We start from the raw sequence: 8,401 nt of genomic DNA, 5'->3' as shown, positions 1-8,401 counted from the left end.
GTTTTAAATCGAGATTAAAGATAGGCTACAATGTCGATTTAAAACCGACATAAAAGGTCCCCATTTATTTTTTTCCCCATTTATTTTTTTAACTTTAGTTTAAAATATCTCTTTTTCATTTCACACTACATTTCTTCTCTCTCCTTTCTCACTTCTCTCTTACAAACCCTTTCTTTCCATTCACCGTTCCAGTCGTGATCATCGTCGGTGTAACGACCCAACCCCCTACGACTTAAGTTAGGCCGTTACTAAATACATGCATGCATGAAACTCAAAACGACGCTCAGTTATGGCGAAATAAATACTAATTAAATAAGGTAAGTTCAAAAGACCTTCATTAAATTCAAATACTAAATCAATAGTAGGGTACCCATAAATCATAAAGGATAATAAATAAATCTAAAAAACGATTCTTAAAAGTAATATTTAAACATCAAAACTAGAAATTAAGAGAAACATGAAAAGAACTTTAAATCTCATGAGCGGAAGCGTAAAAACTAGTCTCAGTGGCTCGATCATGAATTCTGCTTGACCATCGCCGGTGCATCTCTACCCCTCCCTAAAACAACAACATGAGAAAGAATGAGTATAAAATACTCAGTAAATAACCCCACTACTAAGGTTAGGCTGGGCATCTATGTCCTCTAGATACCCACCTCTGGTAAAACATATAAACTGCTCTAGTCCTCATGGGACACATATGCACATGAAACTAGAAGGAGACTGAATATAATCCTACTGTAGTTAAGTATGCCCACTACCTCTGGTGAATCCCGGAAGAGACACAAACTGGTAAATCCCAAAGGATACACAAACCGGTGAATCCCGAAGGAGACACAAACTGGTAAATCCCAATGGAGACACAAACCGGTGAATCCCAAAGGAGACAAAAACTGGTAAATCTCGAAGGAAACACAAACTGGTGAATCCCGAAGGAAACACAAACTGGTGAATCCCGAAGTAAACAAAAATCTAATGGGCATCTAACTAATCAATAAGGACATTTGCACAGTCTCAAAATCATAATCATCACTATACGACTATGACATACATATAAACCTCAACATTATGGCTCTACAACATACACATATACCTCAACATCATGGTTCTACAACATATATATATATATATACCTCAACATCATCAGATCAAATATAACCATGGAAGCACATACCATCTCATACTAGCATTCAAGTGTCTATGTACATAAATAAATAATTCGGATCTCATAACAGAATATACTTTAATCATGTTATACTATCAATCTTTCATGCGGTCATTCTGCCATAACCTTCATTTAACATGCTAGCATATATCTAATGCCTGGCCCGTGGACAGTTCCAGTAGTAAGATTACTTACCTTGATATTAGGTCGAACCAAAAGTAATTGAATCTTTGTGAAATTCTTGAATCCTTAATCAAGCCTAAATATAAACCAAGCTTTAAAATTAATAGTTAAGGCCAAATTCCAAACACCCAAATATTACAAAATATTTCCAGATAACCTTACCTAAGGTGTGGTCCAATTCGAATTCACCTTCCAAACCTCCAATTTTAAGCTCAAATAATTAGCAAACCAAACTCTTCTTCATCTTGAATGAAATTCTTGAATCAACCCCTTAATCATAATTTGAAATTAGGCTTACATGATTAAAGCTTGAATCAAATACATACTTCACTACCAATGTCTCAAATAAATTATCCATATGTAGCTTCGTAAAAAAATCACTTTTAAATGACTTTATCAAAACTTCTCAACAACCAAAATTAATCCACAAGAGAGTAATCAAAGCATAAATCTGACCAAAACTCGCTAAAACAAACTCCAACTTCACTGAACAACACCTCAATCCTTCACAAACTTGAATCCAAAGTTGAAACAAAATGGGTATCAACCAATTGATGCCAAAAGTAAATGAGTATTTAAGAATCAACCGAAAACAAACCCAAACGGCAGAAATCTTACCCAAATCGATAGATCCAGTGACGGCAAAAGCGAACGACGCTTGAGTAGTGGTGGACGGAGGTCATGAAGAGAAAACTGACGCGGCGGCTTTGGGTGGCATCGAATGGGCCTCACGAACATGAGGAAGAAAGGGGGGTGGGGTTTGACTTTTTTTTTAAAAAAAACAATAATAATAATAATAAAACAAAAAGGAAGTAAATATAATTACATTTAATTCCTTTCCATTTTATACTATTAAATTCCTTTCCGTTTCAAAAGAAAATTAATTCCTGCCATTAATTTTCAATTTGAATTTCAAATTGAATAATTTTACGCCAACAATTAAATTCCCGCACTTATACTTGAAGTCCAAAATTCCAAAAATTCCTTCTAACTAATAACAATTACTAAAATTCCAAATAATAAAGTTACTGAAATTACATTATTACTAAAAAAATGTGCGGGGTGTTACATTCTTCCCTCCTCGGAGAACTTTCGTCCTCGAAAGTTCATTCTTGAAAAAGCTCCGGGTACTGGGCCCTCATCTCATTCTCTCACTCCTAAGTGGCCTCCTTGAACTGATGATTCTTCCATAGGACTTTCACAAGCACAATCTCTCGACGACGCAATGTTTTTACCTCTCTGGCGAGGATCTCTATAGGCTTCTCCTTGTAGCTCAAGTTGTCATTCAAGTGTAAGGGCTCGTAGTCAACTACATGGGACGGGTCTGTCACATACTTCCTTAGTATCGAAACATGGAAGACATTATGAATTGAAGACAGTGTTGGAGGCAATGCCAAATGGTAAGCTACAGGGCCAACTCGCTCTAAGACCTCGAAAGGTCCAATGAATCTCAGACTCAACTTCCCCTTCCTGCCAAACCTCGGAATACCTTTCATAGGTGCCACTTTTAAGAACACTTTCACACCATACTCAAATTTCAGGTCCTTACGTCTTACATCGGCATAGCTTTTCTATCTGCTCTGAGCTTTTTGCATACAAGCCCTGATCTTCTGTATTGCCTCATTCGTGGTCTGCACCAATTCAAGTCCTAACAATTTCCTCTCTCTTACCTCATCCCAACACACAAGGGACTTGCAACTCTTCCCATATAGGGTCTCAAATGGCAAAGTGTCAATGGCAGTCTAATATCTATTATTATATGCGAATTGCATTAAATGCAAGTGAGAGTCCCAACTCCCTGAAAACTCTAGTCCACAAGCGCACAACATATCTTCCAATATCTGGTTCAGATGTTCTATTTGACCATCAGTCTATGGGTGAAAATTGTACCAAAATCCAATCGAGTACCCAATGCTAACTGAAAACTCTTAAAAAAAAACTAGATGCAAAACGAGGGTCATCGTTTGACATAGCTAAAACTAGTATCAAAAGAGGTGTAACAACCTCTTCCATAAATAACTATGAAACTTAAGATGTTGAAAATCAGCAACACTTTTACACGTCCGAGCTGAGAACTGTGAAAACGGTCATGAAGTTAAGAAAGTCTTATATACTAAAAACATATATCTGAGTCTACCATGTCACAAGGAAAACTTCATATGTGCAGTGAAGAAACTGGTCATACTATATAATGTGTCATCTGAAGATACGTACCAGAACAAATCTAGCCAACTGAAAACTGCTTCTACTCTAGAAGCGCCAACTGTGATGTCTTTTCTAGGGTCTACATGTCTGAAAATAACTCTGTTTAATTAAGTCTCACATTTATGAGAAACTAATCATGAGGCTCTATGCTTTTATGAGCTATAAAACTTGCTTGAGCCAATCCTCATATTATTCTTTAGCCTTAAAACAATCACATATCATTAGTTAGACCCTGTTGCGGACGAGTCTAAAATTCCCTCTGAAAATGAGGTTTTTGAAGTCCTTAGATGCTAAAGCGTCAGTCAATTGATAACATATTTCCATAACCTCGTAATAACCGTAATTGATCCTTGAAGTCATTTTTTTTTAACGATAAAACCTTCTTGATTCATAAGTCCTAGCTTGGATTACTCGTACTCCCTAAAGCTAGCTAACTCATTGCCCATGCAAGAGAATACATACTATCTTGTAATGCTCCAAACCCACTTTTAGTAACTTCTTACTATCAACTCAACTTTATTGCCAAGTCTATCCCTTATACCAATAGTTATATTGGAAGATCCAACTTACTTACTCTTGTGCATATACCATTATTGTCTACCTCGAGTTGGATTATTTTCTTTTCTCAATCAACTTGATGGTCTTTCTAGTTCATGTTTCCAACTAGCACACAAACTCAAAACCCCTTAAATCTTACTAATGCCCTCAATGATTTACCTCTTAACTAATGAAGCCTCAACATACCATATTAATAGTTCTTGAACATCTACTGTTACTAGTAACTCCATTTAGTTTATTTCTTCTCGACCTTTTATTCTCGTAACAGATTCTTGGGTTAAAACAAAGTTCCATACCCAATTATCTATGTAAGCTATCTTTCCATCTAATACATATTGTCCCAAAGTCCCACATGATCATTAGATATTTTTCTTTTACACCAAAACAAATACCTTGTAACCCCTCATATCCTGCCTCCAAACCATACTTAACTAGGATTTTTGAATACATTAAATTCCTTTCTCTTTCCAAAAATTAAACCTCCTTGGATACTTCTCTCTCTTTCACACTTATCTTTGATAAAACCACTAAATTCAAGACACTTTTTTTTTTTTTCACTATCCAATTGGAACATAATCTCTTTACTAAGTTATATTTTACTTAACTCCTCTCTGAGTCTTATCTTTCTCACTAAGAATTTCCATCTTATAGAATCCTCCTTTGCCAATTTGCATATTTTTAAACTCCAAAATACTTTTGTTTCTTCAAATTTGCGTAACTTGGATCTCCTTATCATAATAAGGTGCCGGGTTTAGTCTAGGTATACTAAAACAATCCTTCAACCGAAACAAATAACACCTTCCTTAAACCCCTTTAAGCCCAAGGTCATGTCCAACTATTTTAGCTTTCTTTAATGACATCTACTTCGCTAGATATTCCAAAAGAATCCTTCATATCATTACACATACTTTACCTAGTTCATTAAGTCGTAGTATTACCCAAATGATTATGACTTATGAATCCTTTCTAAAATTCTTCTCGAAATGTTGGGTTCTTAATACCTCAAAACTTTAATAAAGTTATAGACTCTTTTTCTTTTCCTACTTATTCATAAAACAACTTTTAACCTTATACTTGAGTACTGGCCTATGTATTTATACTACCACCGATTGCACTATCCAATACAAAAACATAATACTAGTCCTTGATCAATTCTTGTCTCGACAATTTTATTCATTGGCTTAAACATTTAAATACCTTCATTCCTAAATTATCATAATTCTACATAGTTTCATCAATCTTTAGCATCTCTGAACTGAGGCATATATTTCTTCGTTCCTAACATAATTTCTATGAGATAAACTAGTACCAAGTGACCTCATAATTTACTCTATTTTACTTTTCTCCTTTTATAGTGTCGTACTTGAAAATCCTTTTATAATAACTTTTAACGAGTCACTGACCTAACATTAGAATATAACTGGTGCATTTAAGCTAAATAAATATTTTAATGTACAACTATCATAAAACTTGTAATTGATAAGACGTACCTGGCGATGACGAGGAATCCGTTCATGGGCCACAGGGACAATCTAGATTTACATAGTAAGTCAGACTACAGAACCCAAAACATGGGCTCTGATACCAACTGTAATGACCCGACACCCTAGGACTTAAGTTAGGCCGTTACTAAATACATGCATGCATGGAACTCAAAACGACACTCGGTTATGGCGAAATAAATGCTAATTAAATAAGGTAAGTTCAAAAGACTTTCATTAAATTCAAATACTAAATCAATATTAGGATACTCATAAATCATAAAGGATAACAAATAAATCTGAAAAACGATTCTTAAAATTAAGTTTTAAACATCAAAACTAAAAATTAATAGAAATATGAAAAGAACTTTAAATCTCATGAGCGGAAGCGTAAAACCTAGACTCAGTGGCTCGATCACAAATTCCGCTTGACCATCGCCAGTGCATCTCTACCCTTACCTGAAACAACAATATGAAAAAAAATGAGTATAAAATACTCAGTAAGTAACCCCACTACTGGGGTCAGGCTGGGCATCTATGTTCTCTAGATACCCACCTCTAGTGAAACATATAAACTGCTCTAGTCCTAATGGGACACATATGCACATGAAAACAGAAGGAGATTGAGTCATATCCTACTGTAGTTAAGTATGCCCACTACCTCTAGTGAATCCCGAATGAGACACAAACTGGTGAATCCCAAAGGAGAAACCAACTGGTGAATCCCGAAGGAGACACAAACTGGTGAATCCCGAAGGAGACACAAACTGGTGAATCCCGAAGGAAACACGAACTAGTGAATCTCGAAGGAAACAAAAACTGGTGAATCCCGAAGGAAACACAAACTGGTGAATCCCGAAGTAAATACAAAATCTAATGGGCATCTAACTAATCAGTAAGAACATTTGCACAGTCTTAACATCATAATCATCACTATACGAATCTATGTCATGCGTATAAATCTCAACATCATGGCTCTACAACATACACATATACCTCAACATTATGGTTCTACAACATACATGTATACCTCAACATCATCAGATCAAATACAACCATGGAAGCACATACCATCTCATACTAGCATTCAAGTGTCTATGTGCATAAATAAATAATTCAGATCTCGTAACAGAACATATTTTAATCATGTTATACTATCAATTTTTCAAGTTGTCATTCTACCATAACCTTCATTTAACATGCTAGCATACATCTAATGTCTGGCCCGTGGGCAGTTTCAGTAGTAAGATTACTTACCTTGATATTAGGTCAAACCAAAAGCAATTGAATCTTTGTGAAATTCTTGAATCCTAAATCAAGCCTAAACATAAACCAAGCTTTAAAATTAATAGTTAAGGCCAAATTCCAAACACCTAAATATTACAAAATATTTCCAGATAACCTTACCTAAGGTGTGGTCCAATTCGAATTCACCTTCCAAACCTCCAATTTTAAGCCCAAATAATTAACAAACCAAACTCTTCTTCATCTTGAATGAAATTCTTGAATCAACCCCCTAATCATAATTTGAAATTAGGATTACATGATTAAAGCTTGAATCAAATACATACTTCACTACCAATGTCTCAAATAAATTATCAATATGTAGCTTCGTCAAAAAATCACATCCAAATGACTTTATCAAAATTTCTCAACAACCAAAATTAATCCACAAGAGGGTAATCAAAGCATAAAACTGACCAAAACTCGCTAAAACAAACTCCAACTTCACTGAACAACACCTTAATACCTTCACAAACTTGAATCCAAAGTTGAAACACAATGGGTATCAACCAATTGATGCCAAAAGTAAATGAGTATTCAAGAATCAATCGAAAACAAACCCAAACAGCAGAAATCTTACCCAAATCGATAGATCCAATGACGGTAAAAGCGAATGACGCTTGAGCAGTGGTGGACGGAAGTCATGAAGAAGAAACTAACGCCGCGGCTTTGGGCGGCGTCGGACGGGCTCACGAACGTGAGGAAGAAAAGGGGGTGGGGTTTAACTTTTTTTTAAAAAAAAAAACAATAATAATATAATAATAATAATAAGGAAGTAAATATAATTACATTTAATTCCTTTCTGTTTTATACTATTAAATTCCTTTCCGTTTCAAAAAATAATAATTCCTGCCATTAATTTTCAATTTGAATTTCAAATTGAATAATTTCACGCCAACAATTAAATTACCGCACTTATACTTGAAGTCCAAAATTTCAAAAATGCCCTCCAACTAATAACAATTACTGAAATTCCAAATAATAAAGTTACTGAAATTGCATTATTACTAAAAAATGTGTGGGTTGTTACAGTCGGTGTTGTTTCGGTCGTTGTCGTCGTGGGTGTTCTCTGTCATACCTTATTCACGTGTCGTCTAGTCGTTGTCAGCATTGGGCATTCTCCGTCATACCCCTTGTTCGCAGATCAACCAGCTCCGTCATACCTTGTTTAGCTCGTCGTGAAGTTTAGCTCGCCGTCCAACTCGTCATCCGATCGTCAGATCATCCGATCATTAAATCTGGTAGGCCAGCTCTATCGTGGGCTTCAGGGGAATTCAACTCACCGTCCAATTCGTTCCGGTAGTGGAGGTGGGTCGCCGACGTTGGATCTGTAGATTTAGTCATGGACTTTTCCGATTCGATCGTCTATTTGCCTGATCTACTCTTGGGTCTTCCAATCCGGCCTGATCTACTCATCTATTCACCAGATTTTCCAATCTCAACTTTGTTCGCAAGGTTTGCTATGGAAGGAAGGTAGTCTCTTTTTTTCGTTGGAACTCCCTTTTTTTCGGTAAGGAACCTCAGT

The 8,401-nt window shown here is 35.7% G+C and overlaps 1 long non-coding RNA gene across 1 annotated transcript; it reads right to left on the bottom strand.

The window, feature by feature from the left end:
• Positions 1-213: 213 nt before the first annotated feature.
• Positions 214-7,548, bottom strand: LOC150031909 (uncharacterized). Its single transcript, XR_016525275.1, has 3 exons — positions 7,000-7,548; positions 6,850-6,913; positions 214-6,051 (listed from the first exon to the last, which is right to left on the bottom strand). It is a non-coding gene; the product is annotated as an uncharacterized LOC150031909 (long non-coding RNA).
• Positions 7,549-8,401: the final 853 nt, after the last annotated feature.

This window comes from Benincasa hispida, chromosome 12 (genome assembly GCF_027475165.1).
Source record: "Benincasa hispida cultivar pf3 chromosome 12, pf3_genome.v1.1, whole genome shotgun sequence".
NCBI classification, from domain to species: Eukaryota; Viridiplantae; Streptophyta; class Magnoliopsida; order Cucurbitales; family Cucurbitaceae; genus Benincasa; species Benincasa hispida.
Note: the sequence above shows the minus strand (reverse complement) of the source record. Positions and strands in the feature narration are given on the sequence as shown.